This window comes from Dama dama, chromosome 24, assembly GCF_033118175.1.
Source record: "Dama dama isolate Ldn47 chromosome 24, ASM3311817v1, whole genome shotgun sequence".
Taxonomy (NCBI): domain Eukaryota; kingdom Metazoa; phylum Chordata; class Mammalia; order Artiodactyla; family Cervidae; genus Dama; species Dama dama.
Genome location: NC_083704.1, coordinates 63,196,353 through 63,205,232, shown reverse-complemented (window position 1 = coordinate 63,205,232; position 8,880 = coordinate 63,196,353). Strand labels below are relative to the sequence as shown.

Sequence of the window (8,880 nt, the reverse complement as noted above, 5' to 3'; positions counted from 1 at the left end):
CATAGCACGCGGCGGGCACACACGTGCACACACACGCAGAAGGGAGTACAGGTAAGACTAAGGAGCTCAAAACACCACCAGTGTCAGCGTCCTCACAGTGATGAGCTGTAGCTTTGCAAATCGCCACCCTTGGGGGATGCCGAGTAGAGTGCAGGCCGCCTCTCTGGACTACTCACACCTGCACGTGGATCTACAGTTAGCTCCAGAAAACCAAACAGTGACAGAATTATCCCTTTTCCAGTAGTTTTCCAATCTTTCCGATCACCTCAGGGAGAAATTCTTGGTATGCTGGCAATGTGCATGTCGCATTTCTCTGAAACTTGCAAATATGCATTTTGAATAGAGAAAGTGTAGGCTTCCTTCTCAAGACTTTCAGCAGACAACAGCTAGTTGTAAGCCAACAATCTTATTTTTGTGATGCTCGCCTTGCCAGTTGTCTTCTCTGTTTGGCAAGAGAGACTCATCCCCTTATGATGCTGATACAAAGGTTTATTTACAAAAAGTTTAAGTTTAAAAAAATCAACTCCCTTTCCATAACTAGCAGTATTGATGGCATGGGGTATATCAAAAAAGTCATGAAGATGGTATACAAGTGATAGAATTTGAGGGAACACAGATCCCTTGGGAAAAAAGTGAAGTTTTAAAAGAAGTTTATTGTTAATTGGTTGAAGAATCTTAATGTCTGGTAACATAATTTGAAATATGCCATGAGTTCGATCCCTGGGTTGGGAAGATCCCCTGGAGGAGGGCATGACGACCCACTCCAGTATTCTTGCCTGGAGAATCCCATGGGCAGAGAAGTCTGGTGGGGTATGATCCACAGGGTCGCAAAGAGTTGGACGCGTCTGAGCAACTTAACACACAAGTGCCATGGGTAGCAGATTTCTTAATGACATTAAATATTTTGAAGTGTAACACATATATGAAAAAGCATTCAAATAATACATAAGTGTACAACTCAATAAAATTCTCCCCACGTGGATCATAAATGCCATATGATTCCAGTCTATAGCAGAATTTTTATGTGGAAATTGACAAGCTGAGTCTAAAATTTATACAGAAATGCAAAGGGCCAATGATCGTGAAGGCCTTCCAGAAGGGGAGGAGGAGAAAGTTGGAGAACTTACCCGCCAGATCTCAGGACCTCCCATGTAAGTATAGTAATTAATCCAGTGTGGTGCTGGTATAAAGTTGGGCAGACAAATCAATGGAACAGGACAGTCTAGAAATAGACCCATAGATCTACAGTCATCTGACTTCTGGGAAAGGTGACAGCCGAGCACCGTGGAGGAAGGGCCTCTTTAGAACAGATCCTTCAGGTCGTGGGTGCTTCTCTGTGCTCTGGGAGCCTCGGCACCTGTGCGGGGACCGCACTGTGTACGGGCCATGGGTGAGCTACCCGCAGAGCTCCATGGGCCTTCCCCTCGCTTGGGTCCATGGTGGGGTAGAGACGACCAGGCTAGAACTCTTCTGCCCCTCCAGCTCACCCTCCTCGGGTGCCCTGTGCCTGGCCAGCCCTCCCAGCTGCAGAGCCAGCAGGAGAGCCGTGGTCTGCAGCCTCCACGACAGCCCATTATTCTCCCGCCAGGGGTGCACGCCCTTCCGTGGTCCTCGCGCCCTGAGTCAGAGCTACCCCATGTGAGCCCACCAAGTTCTGTGGAGGTGAGGACACGGGACTTGTGAGGCTCGGTCAGGTCAGAGGCTGCAGCATCACCTCGGCCTGTTGGGTGGTTTTCTCAGGCGGAAGCCAGCTGCCACATTGTCTGGACATCAGCAGCCCGTGCAAAGGCCATGTGGAGAGAAGCCCAGGTGTCAGCACCGGTCACCCGTCGTGTGAGCCAGCCCCAGGCGAGCCCTCAGCTCATCCCTCAGCCGAGTCCCTCTGCCGCGGCCCAGGCAGCGTGGAGGATACAGGGGTCATACTCATGACCCCCTGTCTGACCTCCTGGCCATGAGGGAGTCATGAGATAAGAGATGAGCACAGGTTTATGGCACTTAGGCTTGCAGTGTTTGATTTGCAGTGACGGATCGCTGATACAGTGGCTCAAGCTGCTGCCCTTTGGACCGACCTCTCGACTCCAGGACAAGCCTACAGGGTGGCCTCGCCCAGGCCAGGCGGCTGTGCAGGCAGCCACCCTGCAGCCTCCTCTCCGCTTGGAGTCCTCTCCTGCCCCTGGCAGGGCATGGAGGGCAGGGTCCACTCGGAGATTCCCCAGGAAAGGAGAGTCCCATGGGTCCCGTTCCCCCCACCCCAGCTGTAAGTCTCACAGAGCCCTCTCACCTTGGTAACCAGGGTGGGGGGCAGCCCAGTGATCACCAGCGGCCCTGTGAATTTTCTCTCTCCCCTCTCCTCAGGGGGGTGGGGGAGGAGGTGAGCCAGGTGGTAGGGCCAGTCCTGCCACTTCCGTCTGCGCCGAGGCAGGGCTGGGTCTCACCCGTCTTAGTCGGTGTCCCAGTCCTCCTAAATGTCAGCTCCTCCACACCGTTTGTCCTCAATTGTGGATCGGGACTGTCAATAGCAGGAAGACAGGAAAAGGCTCCATCAACCTCGGGAACAAAGGCACTCAGGACACACCACCAGCCGGCCTTTGCGCATGAGTTTCCTCAGGGCTCCTGCTTCCTTCCCTCCAACTCTGTTCTCCAGGAACACTAACCCGTCAGCAATTTCTGGAATGAGTTATGACATGCTCTCTTTTCTCTAAACCTTTGCACACAGCCGTCCCTCCAGGGTAGTCACCTTCCTCTTGGCCCAGCAGGTTCTTATTCATCCTTCGTGAATCACCTCGGCACCACCTCTTCTGGGAAGCCCTCCTTGGCTACTCCATCTCCTGCACCGCCCTCATTCCTCGGCGTCCTGAATTCAGTGTTTTCCACGGTGCATCTGCGGCAGGCCAGACAGATACGACCAGGTTCATTCTCCCTCTTCCGGAGCGCAGAGCTGGCGCCTCGCCCGCCCCGTTTTGCAGGTCCTCTTGCATCCAGCTGTGCAGTGCAACTAGCTCTCGCCAGAGGAATGTGAGCAGAGGCGGTGTGTGTCACTTCGGCACCCAGGCGTTTAAGAAGCAGGTGTGCCATCTCTGCAGAACTCCTCCCCTGCTCCCAGCTCTCTACACAGTGCCAAGCCCCTTGTGAACAGTGTGGCTCGGGGTCGCCCAAGTCTGCGTGTGCAGGAGAGCCACCTACTTCTGTCTTGTTTGAAATCTGACTCCTTGGAGGCCTACTGTTAAAGCAGGTAGGGTTACCTTCTGAAATACAGCACCATGACTGTGTGTTTACTAATGTAATCTTGCTGGACTAGTCTCAAGGGAGTGGTGGGAGCTCCTTATGTGAAAGGAGAGAATTAGGGAGATGGCAGAGGAATGAATTTATCAGTCGCTCAGGGAATACTCAGTACCTGTCACAACTCAGGCAGTGTTCCAGGCATTGGAATCTCAGCATCAAACCAGGTAGACAAGGAAGTGGCCTGATTTTGGGAGACAGGGAGGCTGGGGTCACTCCCTACCCGCTGCCACTGCTGTGTTTCTCCTCGTCACACTTTTAAAAAAAATATTTATTTATTTGGCTGTGCCAGGCCCTAATTGCAGCATGGAGGATCTTTTATCTTTATTGCAGAATCTTTAGTTGCGGGCCACAAAGTCTTAGCTCTGGCATGTAGGATTCTTAGTTCCCCGACCAAGGATCGAGCCTAGGCCCCCTGCATTGGGAGTGGGGAGTCCCAACCGTTGGACAATCAGAGAAGTCCCGGGATAGGACCTTTTGGTTGTAAAGCCTTTAGTCTTTATTCTGACCTATGGGAATAGTTGGAGCAGCAACATGACATGTTATTCTGACTGCTGTGTTGAGACTAGATAGGGAATGGGGTGGGAGCAGGAAGCCAAGTTGTTGCCATAATCCAGGTGAGAACGGATGGTGGTTCAGAGTAGGTGGTGGTGGCAGAGAGAGTAAGGGGTCACGTTCTGGCTATCTTTCAAAGGCTGTGGATGAGGGGTCCAAGAGAGAGAGCTTTAGTGTCCTGGAACTGCTGGTGGCTTAAAACAACAGAAATAGATTCTCTCAAATACAAAAGTCAAACTCAGCACCACCCCCCCCACGCCTTGCTGCTGGCATCCTTTTGACTGTGTCTACTCCATCTCCACGTGGCCTTTCCCTCTTGGTTTGTCTCTTGCAAGGAGGTAAACCAGGAGGGTCTCATCTCCAGATCCTTAATTACACCTTCAAATACACTTTTTTCCAAATCAGGTCACATCCACAGGTTCCACGATGTGGACATACCTTTTGGGTCGTCACTATTCAACCCACTACGGTATCAAGAATGATTCCATAGTTATTGTATCCAGCGACCAAAAGAATGAAGTTTGCAGTAAAAGGCTATAAGAGGAGCATGTTGTTGAAGACGGAGCCAAAGTTCTGAGCAGCTCCCACGGTGTGCACGTGGAGCTAGAGCTGGGTGGGATTTCCCACCCTCCGCGGAGCTCTCCGGGTTCCATTTCTTCGCTCCTTTGGATCCTGAGCTGTTTAGGGGCTGAGGCTTCGGTGGGTGGGTCCAGCATGGCGCCGCCCTGCTCCCGGAGGGGCCTCCAATATGGCCGCAGTCACTGGGGGCAGACATGTTTGTGCCACGTGACTCGGGCCGGGGCAGGAGAGGGCGGAACGTGACGCACGACTGGGGCGGAGCTCCGCCCCCGCAGCCCTGGCGTCGAGCGTCTCGTGACAGGTACTTCCGTTCGGGGCGGCGGCGGTGGCGGAAGTGGGAGCGGAGCCGGAGTCTTGGCCATAAAGCCCGAGGCGGCGGCGGCGTTGGAGACTTGGACAGGCCCGGGAGTCCGCAGGAGCCTCGGCTTGGACCTCCCCGCGCGCCCGTCACCCCCCGTTTCCTCCTCGGCGGAGCCCTCGCGACGCGCCCGGCCCGGAGCCCAGCGAAGCGGCCGCGGTAAGCGGCGGCCCGGCCCCATCCCCCTCCTTGGCCTCGGTCGCCGGCGCGAGCCGTCCTCGTCTCGGGCAGGCCCGGCCCGGCCTCGCGGGGAGTCCCGCGCCTTCGGGCCCGGCGGCAGGCCGGCCGAGAGGTGGCCGGGTGTGACTGCGACCGGCCGCGACCCGGGCCGGCGCCGCGCACGCCCTCCTCTCGGGCCGGCCGGCCGGAGCGGCCAGGTCTGCGCGCCCAGGCGGTGGCCAGCCGGCCGGCCGCAGGGGCGCCGCCCACCCCGCCCCGATGCCAGGCCGAGCCGTGTGCTCGCCGTCCCGTCCGCCGAACGGCCGGCCGGCCGGCCGAGGGTCCCCGACGCCGGGAGTCCGCGGAGAGCCGGTCACGTGCTCCCAGCTGCCCCGGGCTCCCGGGACGCGGAGCTTTTTCTCTTAAACGCGTCGCGGGGAAGCCTGGAAGAAGTTTGCAAACTTGCTGGGGGCGAACCGCTGCCGGGTGCAACGCCGTGTTAGGTCTGGACTGCGGCGGGGCCCGCCTGTGCGTTCGGCCCGGGCTTCCCGGCGAGGAACGGTTCGCGAAACTGGGCGATTGAGAATAAAGACAGCGGACACTGGGGCGCTTACTGTCTGTCGGGCGGCGTGGCGAGACCTCTGCACCGATTGTTATATTTGATTCTTAGTGCAGTCTTCTCAAGTACATTGCTGTATCCGCTGGTAGACAGCGAAGTCGAAGATCGAGGTTAAGTCACTGGTCCAAGGTCGCGGAGCGGAGATCGGAGTGCGGGTCCCTGAAGCTTGGGATCTGTCTCTTGCCACCCGGTATCTGCCTCTCCACGTCTTTTCTTGTGATGTGACGTTGGAAGCCTTCTCTGGTAGCATTAGTTCTGCCTTAAAACCACAACATGTTCCGTTTTCAGTTGTGAGTTATAACGCTTTTTTTTTTTTTGGTAGTGTCGCGCCAGTCGATTGGAAATTCTAAAATTCTAGTAGAGTTATTTGAGGTTTGGAAATTTTTGTCACCTTGGTCTCCTGTCAAATGAGTTGGGCTGGCCATCTTGCGTGTGGACCTTTCCTGAAGCCTTAGTGCATGGGTGTCCGGCCAGTTGGTTCTTTACTGTTGGAAATTCTGTATCTTCTCTTTGGATTCCAAAAGAACAGGCTCTTGTCTCTTCCTTGTGACTGAAGCAGCTGATTACCCGCATGACTTCTCATCCGTGGATTAATAAAGTCTCCTGTTAGCGTGCTTCTCTATTCAGACTTAGGAGAGTTTGTTCGGTTTTGAGTCAAGAGCTGGAAAGTGAGTCCTGAGTACTTGTCCTGAAGGTCCTGTTCAAGCTAGAAGTTGGTGCCTACTACTTTATCGTAGTCTGATTTCTTTTTTTTTTGGTTACGCGGTCGGATATGTTGAGGTGAGTAATTGCGTGGTTGCCGTAACTGTTGTTTGTGTTTGGAGCAGAGTAATGGTGATGAGTGGCTTTCCACCCATCCATCAGGTGTTTTCGGTGTGAACCGAGTATCAGGCATGGCTGAGCACTGATTCAGGGAGATAGGCCTGGTTCTTGTCCTCGAGGACTTTAAACGTGATGAGCGGCCGTGGCCAGGAGTTCTCCTGTGGAATGGCGTGATGGTGCTGTAGATGTTGGGATTTTTCACAAGGGACAGTTGTTTTTCATCTCAGCAAGTACATCTGTGGTAATCTAGACAGCATGGTGTTCTGCCCTAACTTGAAGGCTTTGTTAATTTTAACAGCAGCGTTTGGTTTGGTTTGCTTTTGAAGAGGGTGTGTGGAAGATAATATCACAGTTTCTAACTGATTGTGCTTTTTAAAGAGTAACTTTTAGCTCTAAACTTGTTCTTTTGCTCTGGGGCATTTGTTGTTCACTCCACATGGAGTTTGTGTCGCCAGAAGCTTCCAGGACGGGTGTTAGCTGTTGGGGGCTCTCTGAGCAGAGATACTCTTGTGGGGCTGAGGCGGCTGCTTTGCCTGATAGCACAGGTTTGATGTACCAGGGTCACCCTAGTTAACCCCCACCACCCCATCTCCACCAGCCCTCTGGCTCCCTTGGTTCACAGGGGATGCGAGTTTTACATTTGCTGTAGGATTGCCTGAGTAAACAAGCAGAAGGGGGGAGTGGAATGTGGAGGACACTCTAAAAATAGCTTTATTGGTACGTTTTTCCAGGTAATTGTAAGCAATCTCCTGAGGCAGAAATATTTTTTGGTGCCAAACAAGTCTAAGCCACCCCTCCAAACCCCATAATCAAAGGCCATTGCTTTACAGTAAAGTGTGGCTTTGAATCCAGTTCCTTACTCTACCACCAAATAAAGCAAAAAAAAAAAAAAAGGTTTTGGTTGGTTATTTCCTTAGCTGTTAGTAAATTTCCAAAGGGACCTGTACTCAGTATATACTTGTTCTTTCATTTGGCATTGGTGTTTCTATGTGAGGGTGTAGCAAACCCAGATCTCACACGTGGGACTGTTGTTTTACGAACTGTTTCTCCGAAATTGACCTAAATGTTTGTCTTTACTTCTGTCTTGAGTTGTCTGGTTCTCCACCTAGCAATTCACATACAACTGAGGGAACTGGACCAGTCACTGGACTGGGAGTTATACAGGCGGGTGTTCTGGGGAAGTCAGGAGGAGTCCCGAGTGAGGCCCAGATGGGGGTTCTCCCGGTGCTGCTGTCATCTGGAAATCGGCTCCCTGCTCCCCACCCCACTTTGCAGCTCCTGGCTTTGTGTTGCCTAATGTCTCCCCTGCAGGTTCGACAGCATCCGCTCCTGCGTGTGATCAGACACACGTCCGGGGATGCCGTCTCCAAACTCTGTGCTTCCGTCTGCAGTTTGCTGCAATGTTTTCATCTTCTCAGTTATTGGCTCTCATCTCTCCCCTCTGTTTTCTGCCTTTTCCTTCCCATGTACGGCATTAAATACAAAAATAGTTTGCATTTATGTTTTAAAACTTTTTAATGGTGGTTGTGGTCAGTGTGACTTGTGAGTCAAAGGTAAAAGTGATGCAGTGGGGAAATCAGGGCAGGCTCTTCAGCGCTGTCTCCCACTAGTTTCAATTTCAGTACTCCAGGCTGTGATTTCAAAAACAAATTTAAGAATAGCTACTTGCAGAATGCCTCTGTGGGGGAGGAAGTGAGCTCGGCAGCTGGTTCCAGGGGTGACACGCAGTCCTGGCCGAGCTCTCCTGCCTGGAGATGCAGCACTTAATGCAGGGGATCGCAGGCCTCGCCCGGCTGCTCTGTTTCGGTGATGTCATCACTGCTGAGGAGAGCAGTCTGAGTCCCTTGTCCATTTCCTGGCCTCGCTGGACTGCTCGCTGTCCGGCAGAGCAGCTCCGAGGAGGCCTGTGAGGGGGAGCTGGGGGCTGGGCAAGGCTTGCGTGTGAACCTGCCGCCAGGTGCCACACGCTGGCTTCCCTGGTCTCCCCACCCTGTCCGGTGTGAGCGGCTTGCTGCCTGCTACTGGCCTTCCTGGCCTGACCCAGCTCTGCTAGGGAGTCTCTGAAACATGACCCTGTGGACACCATCGGTTTCCCATTCTGGTATGCAATTTTAATTTTTAAAAACTGATTTCCATTTGAGTTGTTTGCGAGTACACAACAAAGCTACTATGAATTAACCTTTAAAGAACTCGATCATAACAGCACAGAAATTTGGGAAAAACAGTGCCCTTTACATGTGTCTTTCAGTCAGGCTGCCGAGAGTTCTCTGGGCACTTATGGGTCCAGGGCCCCCAGAAATAACTCAGGGTTGCCCCGGCAGCCTGTAGGTTAAAAGACTCACTAAAATCCCCTGACCTGTGCGTTGCTGTGGATGGTTGTTAAGAGCACTTCTGTGGAAACTTCGCTGCAGATACTCCTCTTGCTAGCATTTGGGTAGTGCTCACAGTCCCACAGGGTCCCACTGGCGCCCGCAGCTGTCCTGCAGGTTCAGGGCGGCTGAGCCTGGTG

General features: G+C 53.4%; 1 protein-coding gene and 1 long non-coding RNA gene across 3 annotated transcripts in view; one reads left to right on the top strand and one right to left on the bottom strand.

Annotated features, from left to right (window-relative positions):
* Positions 1-633: 633 nt before the first annotated feature.
* LOC133046103 (uncharacterized) lies at positions 634-3,068 on the bottom strand. The gene is made up of 2 exons (XR_009690418.1): positions 2,655-3,068; positions 634-2,509 (listed from the first exon to the last, which is right to left on the bottom strand). It is a non-coding gene; the product is annotated as an uncharacterized LOC133046103 (long non-coding RNA).
* A 143-nt stretch (positions 3,069-3,211) lies between these two features.
* Positions 3,212-8,880, top strand: part of RAB7A (RAB7A, member RAS oncogene family) — a 44,318-nt gene continuing 38,649 nt past the window's right edge. Inside the window, exon 1 of one of the 2 annotated variants that reach the window (XM_061129015.1) lies at positions 3,212-3,232. The gene's annotated coding sequence lies outside the window, so the exon portion shown is untranslated. Of the gene's footprint in view, positions 3,233-4,745; positions 4,931-8,880 lie in introns of those variants that run through there. The other variant, XM_061129014.1, reaches the window with a different exon arrangement.